We start from the raw sequence: 13,301 nt of genomic DNA, 5'->3' as shown, positions 1-13,301 counted from the left end.
AAGAGCACAGCAGTTCAGGCAGCATCCAAGGAGCTTCGAAATCGATGTTTCGGGCAAAAGCCCTTCATCATTTCTGATGAAGGGCTTTTGCCAGAAACGTCGATTTCGAAGCTCCTTGGATGCTGCCTGAACTGCTGTGCTCTTCCAGCACCACTAATCCAGAATCTGGTTTCCAGCATCTGCAGTCATTGTTTTTACCTCGTTGATTTTCCTCCCACAGTCCAAAGGTGTGCAGGTTAGCTGGATTGGCCATGCTAAATTGCCCATTGTGTCCAGGGATGTGCAGGCTGGGTGGATTAGCCATGGGAAATGCAGGGATATGGCAGCCCTGGGTTGAATGCTAGTGTAGTTAATGGACTGCATTGCCTGCTTCCTCACTGTGGGGATTCTATGATGAAGGAGTCTGTGTCCCATCTTTCAGAGTATCTTGTCTATCATATTCCTTTTAGAGAATGTAAGCTGTTTAGTAAAAGAACACAGTACTCTGGTCTCAATGTGCCTTCTTGGTAACCTGTCCCATGCTTTTTGTTTCTTGTCACCTGCCTGTAACTCCTCCCTCCTTTTCTGCTGGTTTTCTTTGCCATATTCTGTATCCCAAATGATGGTTCCAAAGTCTATAGATGAACCAGATGTAGGATTAGTGGTGCTGGAAGAGCACAGCAGTTCAGGCAGCATCCGAGGAGCAGTAAAATCGACGTTTCGGGCAAAAGCCCTTCATCAGGAACGTTGATTTTACTGCTCCTCGGGTGCTGCCTGACCTGCTGTGCTCTTCCAGCACCACTCTAATCTAGACTCTGGTTTCCAGCATCTGCAGTCATTGTTCTTACCTAGTTGATATGAACCAGATGTATCACTGTCTCAGTGCTGTTTTAAACCCTCAAATGTACTTCTTTACAAGCACACAAAACCATAGAACCATAGAAAGGATAAACAGAAGGGGGCTATTTGGCCCATCTTGTCCATTTTGACACCGAGACACCCAGATATCCTTTCCAATCCTATCTTCCTGCACTAAGCCCACTGCCTTGCAGCTTACAGCACTTAAGATACAGATGCAGGTACTTTTTAAAAGGGTTGTGGTCTCTGCCTTCACCACAAATTCAGGCAGCGTATTCCTGACACCCACCAGATGTTTTTCCTCATTAATCCTTTTGCCGCTTACCTTTAATCTATGAGGTTTTTGAACTCTCTGCCAAAGGAAACAGGTTCCTTCTGCCTGTCTCTACCCCTCACAGTTTTGCATACCTCAATCATGTCATCCCTCAGCCTTCTCTGTTCCAAGGAAAACAACTCCAACCTCTCCAATCTCTCCTCGTAGCTACAATTCTCCAGCCCTGGCTCCATTCTAGTAAATCTTCTCTGTACTGCCTCCTGAGCAATTACTTCCTTCCTGTAATGTGGTGACCAGAACTCACACTATACTCCAGTTGTGGCCTCACTAGTGCTTTACCCAGTTTTATCATTACGTCCCTACTTTTGTATACTATGCCTCTGAGAGAAAGTGAGGACTGTAGATGCTGGAGAGTCAGAGTCGAAAAGTGTGGCACCGGAAAAGCACAGCCAGGCAGGCAGCATCCGAGGAGCAGGAGTTTTGACATTTCTGGCATAAGCCCTTCATCAGGAATGTGGGGATGGGGGGGAGGTGCCAAGTTGGAGGAGTGGGTCTGGGATGAGGTAGGGGGAGGGGAGATAAGGAAACTGGTGAAGGTGATGTTGATGTCGTGTGGTTGAAGGACCCCAAGGTGGAAGATGAGGTGTTCTTCCTCCAGGCGTTGGGTGGCTAGGAATTGGCGGTGGAGGAGGCCCAGGGCTCGCATGTCCTTGGCAGAGTGGGAAGGGGAGTTGAAGTGATTGGCCACTGGGCGGTGGGATTGTTTAGTACGTGTGTCTCAGAGATGTTCCCTGAAATGCTTCGCAGGTTGGCGTCCTGTCTCCCCGATGTACAGTAGACCACATCGAGAGCAACGGAAACAGTAGATGAGGTGGGTGGATGTGCAGGAAAATCTCTGCAGGGTAAGGATTCTTTGGGGCCTTTGCCTCTCCCAATGAAGGAGAGCATTATATGTGCCTTCTTTACAACCTTATCTACTTGTACTGCTACCTTTAGTGACTAATGTACTCACCCATCAAGATCTCTCACTTCTTCACCCCTGTTTAGACTTATTTCTGTAAGGTTAACCATTTCTGCTCCCGCATCTGCTCTGTCACCCTTGTATGTGCTTTTTACAGGGTTCAACAGTGCAGATGCAAGAAGGAGGTTTCCTTGGTTGTGGGGGAAATGAGGTAGGGTGGTTCTTGGACGAGTCTCGGAATAATGGGTAGGTCATTTTGGACTGAGATGGGGAGGAATTTATTCACTCAGAGGGTGATAAATCTTTAGAATTCTCAATCCTGAAGGGTTGTGAACTATCAGTCATTGAGTGTAGTCAGGATAGAGATTGATAGATATGTAGGATCAAGGGATGTGGGAATAACATGGGAATGTGGTGCTGAGTGAATTGGGTATGGTGGTATTGAGTAGGCTCAAGGGACCAAATAGCCATCCCTTAGGTTACATTCAGACTTGATTATTCCAACACTCTCCTAGTCAGCCTTCCATCTTCCACCTCCCCAAAAGCCAGAGTGTGTTTGAAATTCTGTTCCTTAACCTAAAATTTTATAAATTCTCAACTTTGTGTTTAAAGCTCTTTATAGCTTCCCTCCTGATCTCTATCTAGTAACCCCCAGCCCTCTAAGATCTCTGGCCAGTGGCCCCTTCAGTGTACTGATGCCTTCATCTACCTGGGACTACATTTCACGACGGAAACTTGTCCACAATTCTCTCCGGCAGTAAAATGCTCCTTTGAACAAGGATTTAGTCAACTATCCAAAGTATGTCTCCTTTGGCTTGGATTTGCCTGATTATGTTCCCGTGTAGTGTCTACATTTTGCTCAGCTACAAACACTATTTTAATAACATTGAATTAAACACTGCTATCAGCCTTGGTTCCCATATGCAGCAAATGGAGCTCAAGTGTATCAGTGGTAATTTTCATCCCCGATAATAATTGTATTTTTGATCTTACATTGCCACACTATTATTGGATGGCATTATCTCTAATGAAAGGTGCTTTTATTCAATCTCCAGGTCTCTGCAACCCTTAGTTTCTTATTTAACGAAAAAAAATTAAGGGGCAATCCAAAATTTAGTACTTAACAGGGTTAATTTGAGTTGTGTAATTTGGTGATGTGTGTTGGTGGTAAGATACTTGCTGTGGCTTTTCTCTATATTACCAAAATGTTGGCGTGGGCTAGTTTTCTCTGGACATCCTCCCTCACTCTGAATCTCATTCGAGTTTGCAAATCAAGGAGTTGAATTTTCCTACCTTACCCCTTTTGAATCTTTGTTAATTCTAATTGGAAGATAACATGCAACCTATTAATGTTTGCTCTTTCTGATTTGTGAGGAACAACTTCAATGTAGTTTGAGCAGGGTATATTAAAGGTCTTTTTAATAGAGTGTGTCTTGAGTAACTACCTTGGTGATAATTGAATACATTGCCAAGCTTAAACAAGTCTGATGAAAGTTGAGATGTTATTATAGTTGTTTTAGGTTTTAAGCAGAGTTTTTTTTAGTTTTGTGACAGTGAACTTGTTTATTTAAGGTCAGAAACATTCTTTTTAGCGTTACGTCAAAACAGCACATGCAAGAGATCACGCAATTTAAGCTAAATTACAATACAAGCTACCTTGGAAAATAATGGCTGAAGGGTTGACCCTGAGCTTTTCTTAGAATTCAGTGAAAAACGTCAGTGAGTTAGTTTGTTTGTCATAAGGATGAGACATTAATGAAGTGAGTCACATCTGGTAAATGTACAGCAATTTGTCAAAAGGACACCTCTTGCAGCCTTGACAGTTGAGTTCAGAAATTTTACAGAGAGGATTAGCAGCACCCCATCATTGGCTGTGATTATTGGCACCAGCAAATGCATGCTATGTGACATTTCAAGCTGTGAATGTGCATTTAAATCAGTTTCGGTCGGCCTGGGAAGAGGGGATGGTTGGAACCTAGGGGGAGGGGAATGGCGTATTGGAACCTGGGAGGAAAGGGGAATTGGGATCTGGGGGATGGGAGGAATCAGAACCCTGAATGGGGTGAGCAGGAGAAGGTATGGGAGAACCGTGGGGTAGGGAGGGGTGAGTGGGAAAGGCGGGGTGTTTGTTTCGGGAGAGGGGTGAACGGGCATGGAGGGAATTTAGAGGAGGAAGGATTTCAGGAGGAGGGTCTCTCCCCGCAACTGTCATTGTCCAACCTACCCCCCATTTCTCTCTTCCCACGTCCCGATTCTCCGCCACTGTACCCTGTTTCAAAAGCACATACACTTTAATGCACGTGTGCAGTGTGATACTTGCATGTGAAGACACATGTATGTGACGATGGTGGGTCTGGATTCATGAACATGCGAGTCTGCATCAGTGCACATTTTTAGCTGTTGTGGATGTCTGGAAACATGGGGGCTGAGTATCTCTAATGGATGTTGCCTAGAAAAACAATTTAATCTTTCTTTCCACTGTTTGTTGGTAAGAACTTTACAAGTTGTTACATAGGAGAACGTGAAGACTGCAGATGCTGGAGATCAGAGTTGAGACTGTGGTGCTGGAAAAGCACAGCAGGTCAGGTAGCATCTGAGGAGCAGGAGAATTGACGTTTTGGGCATAAGCCCTTCATCAGGATTGAGGCTTGTGTGCCAGAGGCTGAGAGATAAATGGGAGAAGGTGGGGTTTGGGGGGAAGGTAGCTGAGAAAGCGATAGGTGGATGAAGGTGAGAGAGAAAGTGATAGGTCAGAGAGGGGAGTGATGGACAGGTCAGGAGGGCAGTGCCGAGTTGGAGGCTTGGGACTGGGATAATGTGGAGGGAGGGGAAATGAGGAAGCTGTTGAAATCCACATTTATCTCGTGTAGTTGCAGGGTCCCATGGCAGAATATGAGGCATTCTTCCTCCAGGTGTCAGTGGTAACAGTTGTTGTATAGATAGTTTTGTTTTTTTACTATTCGTTTGTTTAATGAATTAATAAACTAAGATTATATTGGTAGCTTCTTGTGAATACATTCAGTGAGCGACCTCCATGGTAACCAAATTACAAGAACAAAACGTTGATCTATCAAGCCACGTTTCACTCTGGGATCTGAATTCTACCCATCAGCTGGGATTACAGTGAAATGAACCATGTTAGGGATGTTAGAGGTCTGAGTTGTGTACAGGAATAGAAAGAACAATAAAGAAATAAAACTAGGAAGTGTTGGTTTTCATAGTGTAAAACCCATCATTTTTTCACCTCTGTCTTCAGTCCTGAAGAAGAATCATATTGGACTCAACGTTTCCACTCTCCACAGACACTGTCAGACCTGTAGCATCAAGCACTGATAGTTTATTCATTTGAGAGTTCCATCATCATCAATATTTTGCTTTTGTTTTAATAAGAACAATCAAGAGTTACACTGATCTTTCAAAATCACAATACTTCTTGAAAAGTTGTCACTGATATGCAGGAGACGTGACGGCTAGCTTGTGTACTGCAAGATCTAAAGCCACAATGTGATAATGATCAGACCAAACGCTTTTAGTGATGTGCGCAGATCTTTTGAGTATAGTTATGTTGAGATTGGACAGGACGTTTGTGTGGACTCTTCTGGTGTATCATTCTGGTTGGCCTGTCATAGGAAGAATACTATTAAACTGGAGATGCTCCAGCAAAAAAATTACCAGAATGTTGCTGGGAATGGAGGGTTTGAGATATAAAAAATAGATTGAAATGACTGGGACTTCTTTCACTGGAGCGTAGGAGGTTGAGAGGGTGACATTATTGTGGTTTATAAGATCATGAGGGGCATAGATAAGATGAATAGCAATGGTCTTTTTCCTAGAGTGGGGGAGTTCAAAACTAGAGAGTTTATTTTTAAGTTGACAAGAGGTCCAGTGACTGCTGGTCAGAAAGTCCATAAAAGCACTTTGGGATCTCCTGAAGTTGTGCTAGGCCCCGTATAAATGTGCATCTTTCAGGACATGAGGGGCAAGGTTTTTTACACACAGAGTGGAATGAACTGCCAGAGGAAGTGATGGATGCAGACACAGTTGCAACATTTAAAAGACATTTGGATGAGTTCATGAGTAGGAGGGATATGGGCCAAGGATGGAAATGTGTTGCTGGAAAAGCGCAGCAGGTCAGGCAGCATCTAGGGAACAGGAGAATCGACGTTTCGGGCATCAGCCCTTCTTCAGGGATATGGGCCAAGCACAGGCAGGTCAGACTTGTTTAGTTTGGGAACATGGTTAGTGTGCACTGAAGGGTCTATTTCCATGCTGTAAGATTCTATAACTGAGCACCATTACCTGGTATCAATTTCTTGCTTCCCCCCCCCCCCTTACCTGCCAAGCACAGGCAGGTCAGACTTGTTTAGTTTGGGAACATGGTTAGTATGCACTGAAGGGTCTATTTCCATGCTGTAAGATTCTATAACTGAACACCATTACCTGGTATCAATTTCTTGCTTTCCCCCCACTTACCTCGCACTCTATTTCTCTCTAAATAACCATTCAATGCCCCTCTTGAATGTCTCAATTGAACCTGCTTCCAGACATTACATTCCAAACCTGAACTACACGCTGTGTGAAAGAAAAGAGGCAAAAGGTTGAAACTGCCCATATTTTGGCTGTGTCTGTTTCAGGAAGTTTCATTGAGGGTTTCCCTGTGCCAGTCATGGCCACTTTCCTCACACACCCTTCCACTGCTCCCATCATTAATTATGAATCCTACCTCCCGGTGCCATGCTTATGCTATTTGGTGGTCAGTGGTGATGAAAGTGTTTGCCACAGAAGCTGGCATCTTCTGGAATTGTCCTGTTCATCTTGAAGATCATTCTTATAACCTTAAACACATTCGGCTGCCAATGTACTTTCAGCAAGCAAAAATAAAAGTTTAATGCACCACAGAGATAACACAATCTCTATTACACTAAACACAAACTACAGGTCGTTCTGCTATAAAGTGACTGTTGTGATCCCCTGCAACTTCACACTCCAGAAAATTGCGCTACGGAAAACTGCTATAGAAAGTCACGCTGTAGAAGATCACTATAGAAAATCGCTCTTCCCGCTCAGTAGAAAGTTTGCATTATCCAAACAAGGTCCACAATTTGGCAATCACGTTAGAGCCAACTTGTGCTGACAAAATGCGCATTATAGCAGAAATGAAGAGCTTGAGCTCAAAACATCAATTCTCCTGCTCCTCAGATGCTGCCTGACCTTCTTTGCCTCTCCAGCACCACACTCTTGACTCTGATCTCCAGCATCTGCAGTCCTCACTTTCTCCTGGTTAAGCAGAACGGCCTGTGTTGGAACAATCTCTTCATATCAGAAAGAAAGATTTATCTTCTTTACCCCAGCAGAAGGGTATCTGTAAATACCCTTACAGATATTTAGTGAAGAGGTTTTTAACTTCTATCTCTGTAATAAATCTTGCTCAGTTGCTATGGTAATACTTAGCCAGCTTTCAGCAAATTTCTGCACATTCATGAAATACGAATTTCTCCAGTTCATATCTCTCCCCAAGATCTTTAAAAGAAGCTGCTAATCTTGCTCATTATTACTCAACATGGGTTCCTTAGATTCCTGTCTTCAACCGTCCTGTAGGTTGTCTTTATCTCTGACACCACCTTCTCCCTTTGGAGTTTTTCTAAGCAGTTCAGGATTTCTTCCCAGCCCTGACTGCCTGGAGATTGCTCATAACGGCACCTCTGCTGTTCTGGATCTCTCTGTCCCTCTGAAATGAACCTGATTCTGCAGCTGGTGCTCTCTGAGTTGTTCAAAACTGAAATTGGCCAACAATTAGTTCCCCGGATGGAATTTGGTCATTTAAGTGAAGTACTGTGACATCAGTGCTCCAAATTACTTTCTGAGCTTTTGAAAAAAGTCAGGCCTTCACAAAACTGAAAACAAAAAAAAAAATCAAGTTTTCCTTCATTTTAGAACTCAAGTGCATATTATAGAATCATGGAAATAAAAACAGGAGTAGGCTATTCAGCCCATTGAGCTAGCTCCACTGGGAGAAAGTGAGGACTGCAGACGCTGGGGATCTGAGCTGAAAAATGTGTTGCTGGAAAAGCGCAGCAGGTCAGGCAGCATCAAAGGAGAAGGAGAATCGACGTTTGAAGAAGGGCTTATGCCCGAAACGTCGATTCTCCTTCTCCTTTGATGCTGCCTGACCTGCTGCGCTTTTCCAGCAACACATCTCTGGCTCCACTGTTCAACATGATCCTAATTGATCCTTTATCTCAGCCTATGAACCTTCATAACAATTTACACAGCTTGATTTACCACTTTGGAGATTTGAGAACTGAGCTCGATTGCGAGATCAAGGTGTGGAACAATAATCTCTTTTGTACATCATTTTAAGAGCTTCAAACAGAGCGAGAACAATGATCTTGCAGCAATTTTATGTCCGAAGATCCAGTTGCCTACGTCACAGTTTCAAGGAGAGAAATGTCCAATTTGGAATCCATAAATATGAGAGGGTCACAAATAAATCGAGAATTCAGAGAAACTTCTTCAGCAGAGTGTGGTTGGAGTGCGGAACTTGACATCAGTTGGAGCAATTCAGGTGAATAACATACGCATACTTCAGGAAAACTACTTTAAAAGACATGAGGAATGAAATGATACTTTGAGTTAGGAGGAGAGGCTGGATAGACTGGGACTGTTTTCAGGCAAAAGTGAGGACTGCAGATGCTGGATCTGTGGCCGAACATTTCAACTCCCCCTCCCACTCTGCTGAGGACATGCAGGTCCTGGACCTCTTCCATCGCCACTCCCTCAGCACCCGACTCCTGGAGGAAGAACGCCTTATCGTCTGCCTCGGAACCCTTCAACCCCAGGGCATCAATGTGGACTTCACCAGTTTCATCATTTCCCCTCCCCCCACCTTACCCCAGTTCCAAATTTCCAGCTCAGCACCATCCTCATGACCTGTCACACCTGCCAATCTTCCTTCCTACCTATCCTCTCCACCCTCTCCGACCTATCACCTTTACCCCTTCCTCCATCCAACTATTGCACTCTCAACTACCTTCTACCCAGCCCCACCCCTTTCCCATTTATCTCTCCACCCCCGAGGCTTCCAGCCTCATTCCTGATGAACGGCTCTTACCCCGAAACATCAGTTTTCCTGCTCCTCGGATGCTGCCTGACCTGCTGTGCTTATCCAGCACCACTCTCATCTGGGACTGTTTTCAGTAAAGTGTAGTAAGTTGAGGGGTCACCTTTATAGCGGTTTACAAAATCATGAGGGGTATAGATAAGGCGAATGGTAGGTGGGGGAGTTTAACACTGGGGAGGGCATAAAGGAGAAGGATTTAAAAAAGAAATGAGGGGCACAGGCAGCAGCTCATCTGCAGAATAAACTTCCAGAGGAATTGGTGGATGCAGGTACAGTTACAACATTTAAGAGACATTTAGATAAGTTCATGAAGAAGAAATGTCTGGAGGATTATGGGCCAAGCACAGGAAGGTGAGATGAGTTTAATTTGGGATTATGGTCGGCATGGACTGGTTGGACCGAAGGGTCTACTTCCATGCTGTATGACTGTACGACTCTGATACAAAATGAAGAGAGATGGGCCGAATGGCCTATTTCTGAAATATATGCTCTGGGCAGTTGTATGTGAAGCACAATTGCAGTTGGTGTGATAGAGGGAAAGCTATACACACCTGGTTAGAGGGTGCATTGATGAGGATACTACATTTGATCAGGCTTAGTGCTGGGGCATAATCCAATCATGCAGCCGAATATGTTCATTGACAAATCACGCAGTGCAGAAAACCTCCCTGAGGAGCGTGGTAATAGGGATTTGCAATTGTTGACTTTCAGCAAACCTCTTGCGACAGAGCCCCAGATAACAGCAGCAGTTTTTCTTTCTGAATGTAACTGAGATGCCAAGGTGAAAGGGTCAGGCACCAAGGCTGGAGAGGGAGTGGGTGGGAGAAACAGAGAAATGTTATAAATCAGGAAACTGGAGACATCTACCGTGCATTTTAAAAGCCAAGAGATTCCTAGCGGAAGGTCAGAAACAAGAAGATAAGGACGTAAACGCATTTGAATTCACAGGGAAACAAATAGATCAAGGAAGATTCAGGCTACGTTCTGATTGCAACATAGTGAGGACACAGTGTGAAGGAAAGGAACCACATGACTTTTTTTATATTCATTTGTGAGATATGGGTGTCACTGGCTAGGACAGCATTTATTGCCTGTTCCTTAATTGTCTATGGGGCAGTTAAGAGCCAACCACATCTAGCCAAACCAGGTTAGAATTGCAATTTCCTTCCATAAAAGGCATTAGTGAACCAGATGGGTTTTCCCTGACAATCAACAATGGATTCATGGTCATCATTAGACTCTTAACTCTAGTTTTTTTTAAAGAAAGTTGAACTCAAACTCCACCTCTTGTCACAACAGGATTTAAACCTAGGCCCTCAGGACATTACCAGAGTATTTGGGTTATCAGTTTATTACCAATACCATTAGGCCATTACCTTCCTTTATAGAGAATGTTTTGCAGGGAATAAGAACTGTGGGATGTGGGTGTTAACTGTATATTTCCAGCACACACAGCCTAATAAAGAGTTAGTCAATCTTTAAGGTCCAGGTATTGAAAGTATGGGAGACAGAACATTCAGAGGTTTTAAATGAATGTGTAGTTCCCAATGTATATAAAGAAAGATGTGCATTTATGTAGGGCCTTGCACAACTTCAGGAGATCCCAAAGTGCTTGTATAGACTTTCCGAATAGCAGCCACTGGACCTCTCCAACTCCATCAATGGTGACTGACTCAACACTGACATTTTTTACAAACCCACCGGCTCCCACAGCTACCTGGATTACACTTCCTCCCACCCTGCCCCCTGCAAAAATGCCATCCCGTATTCCCAATTCGTCCGCCTCTGCCGCTTCTGCTCCCAGGAGGACCAGTTCCACCACAGAACACACCAGAAAGCATCCTTCTTTAAAGACTGCAATTTCCCCTCCCACGTGGTAAATGATGCACTCCAGCACATCTCATCTACTTCCCACACCTCCACCCTTGAACTCCAACCATCCAACTGCAACAAGAGCTCCCGTGGTCCTCACCTTCCACCCCACCAACTTCCGCACATATCGCATCATTCTCCGCCATTTCTGTCACCTACAAACAGACCCCACCACCAGAGGTTTATTTCCCTCCCCACCCCGATCCGCTTTCCATAAAGACAGTTCCCTCCATGACTACCTGGTCAGGTCCATTCGCCCCAACAACCCACCCTCCCCTTCCAGCACCTTCCCCTGCCAGCAGGAATTGCAAAACCTGTGCCCACACCTCCTCCCTTATCTCTATCCAAGGCCCTAAAGGAGCCTTCCACATCCATCAAAGTTTCACATGTACTTCCACACATGTCATTTACAGTATCCGTTGCTCCTGATGCGGTCTCCTCTACACTGGGGAGACAGGATGCGAACTCGCAGAATGCTTTAGGGACACCCGCACCAATCAACCCCACCGCCCTGTGGCCGAACACTTCAACTCTCCCTCCCACTCTGCCGAGGACCTGGACCTCCTCCATCGCCACTCCCTTACCACCCGATGCCTGGAGGAAGAACGCCTCATCTTCTGCTTCAGGATCTTCCAACCCCGTGGCATCAATGTAGATTTCACCAGTTTCCTAATTTCCCCTCCTTACCCCAGTTCCAACCTTCCAGCTCAGCACCGTCCTCAAGACCCGTCCCATCGGTCCATCAGGGTAAAAACAAGGACTGCAGATGATATGAAGGGCTTTTGCCCGAAATGTCGATTTTCCTGCTCCTCGGATGCTGCCTGACCTGCTGTGCTTTTCCAGCACCATTCTAATCTAGACTCCCATCGGTCCATCTTCCTTCCCATCTATCTGCACCACCTCGCCCTCCGATCTATTACCTTTACCCCCACCTCCATCCACCTATTGCACTCTCAGCTACCTTCCCCCCCAACCCCACCCCCTCTCATTTATCTCTCCACCCCAGCCTCATTCCTGATGAAGGATTTCTGTTTGAAACATCGATTTTCCTGCTCCTCAGATGCTTCCTGACCAGCTATGCTTTTCCAGCACCACACTTTTGACACTAATGTGACAGCAGCCAATTTGCACATGGAAAGAACCCAAAAACAGCAAGGATGATTAGTGACCAGATAAACGTGCTTTCAGCATTTTGCTGAACAGACACTGAGATAGCCAGCACATAGCTTCTTCCAAAAATAAAGCACTACTGAACATTTCATGTCCAGCTGACCGTCCAGAGAAAATACTGGTTTAAAGTCTTGTGCTGTTACCTAGCATTATTTCACCTGTTGTAAGAGTTGACAATATTAAAGAGAGAGCTGCAGAATTCTTTTGCATAACAGAAACAGAAGCTGATCCTAAACGTTCACAGCAGCTGAGCAAAAACCCCGATATAAATCCATTTTGTCACGTTCACTCAGAGCTAAATATTCAGCAATGGAAGTTTCATGGAAATTCCCTGTACCATTGTAACACAATATTCTGAAAGTTTCTGTTGAACCTTTTGATGAACTGGAACTCGAAGATGAAACAAATGCAAGTTTACAGCTAAGTGGGAATAAAGGGGCACGTGGCGTGGGCTAACCGCTTTGTACTGATCAAGCTGCAACTGAAAAGACTGAACATACAACAACGCTCTTCAGAGCAGAAAATATGCTGAGGATAACATTGACTTGTAGAACAACATATAAAGGTCTCAATTTCCAGTTGCAACTGATTCATTTCCATCCTTGAAACTACCAGAGTTTTCTTAGAAATAAAAGGAAAAAAACTTAAATACCTCACAAAGTGTCGTTGAAATTGTTTTGCTCTTTCTCTGTTTTCACTGGTGACCTTCTTTGGAGAGATTATTTCCAAGTGCTGTTCTGTGATGTGAACACTGGAGGCTGAGCTGTATTCTCCCACAATGGAAAAGTGAACTGACCTTTAAACATTAGCTGTATTCAGAAGCCAAGTGAGACCAGATGACGTTTTATGTAATTTGATGCGATTTATAAATGATGAGGGGCTGTATATTTCAACCCTTCCTCTGCCTGAGCTCAGCAGACCTTGGAAATTCATATCCTTCTCTATATTTTACTGAGAGCCAATAAAACCATCAACATACCAAAAAACAAACAAGGCACAGACAGTCAGTTCTCTGAATCGTCTGAGTTTTTATTCAACTCCACTTTTTAAAAAAAAAATGACTAAAT

The 13,301-nt window shown here is 44.4% G+C and overlaps 1 protein-coding gene across 1 annotated transcript in view; it reads right to left on the bottom strand.

Moving 5' to 3' along the window:
* The window catches only part of LOC122548841 (adrenocorticotropic hormone receptor-like), a 96,006-nt gene extending 83,015 nt beyond the window's left edge, over window positions 1-12,991 (bottom strand). The window contains exon 1 of the mRNA XM_043687684.1: window positions 12,887-12,991. The gene's annotated coding sequence lies outside the window, so the exon portion shown is untranslated. The remainder of the gene's footprint in view (window positions 1-12,886) is intronic.
* Between the last annotated feature and the right edge of the window lie 310 nt (window positions 12,992-13,301).

Source organism: Chiloscyllium plagiosum, chromosome 4, assembly GCF_004010195.1.
Source record: "Chiloscyllium plagiosum isolate BGI_BamShark_2017 chromosome 4, ASM401019v2, whole genome shotgun sequence".
NCBI classification, from domain to species: domain Eukaryota; kingdom Metazoa; phylum Chordata; class Chondrichthyes; order Orectolobiformes; family Hemiscylliidae; genus Chiloscyllium; species Chiloscyllium plagiosum.
The sequence above is the reverse complement of the archived record's forward strand: the minus strand, read 5'-3'. Positions and strand labels throughout refer to the sequence as shown.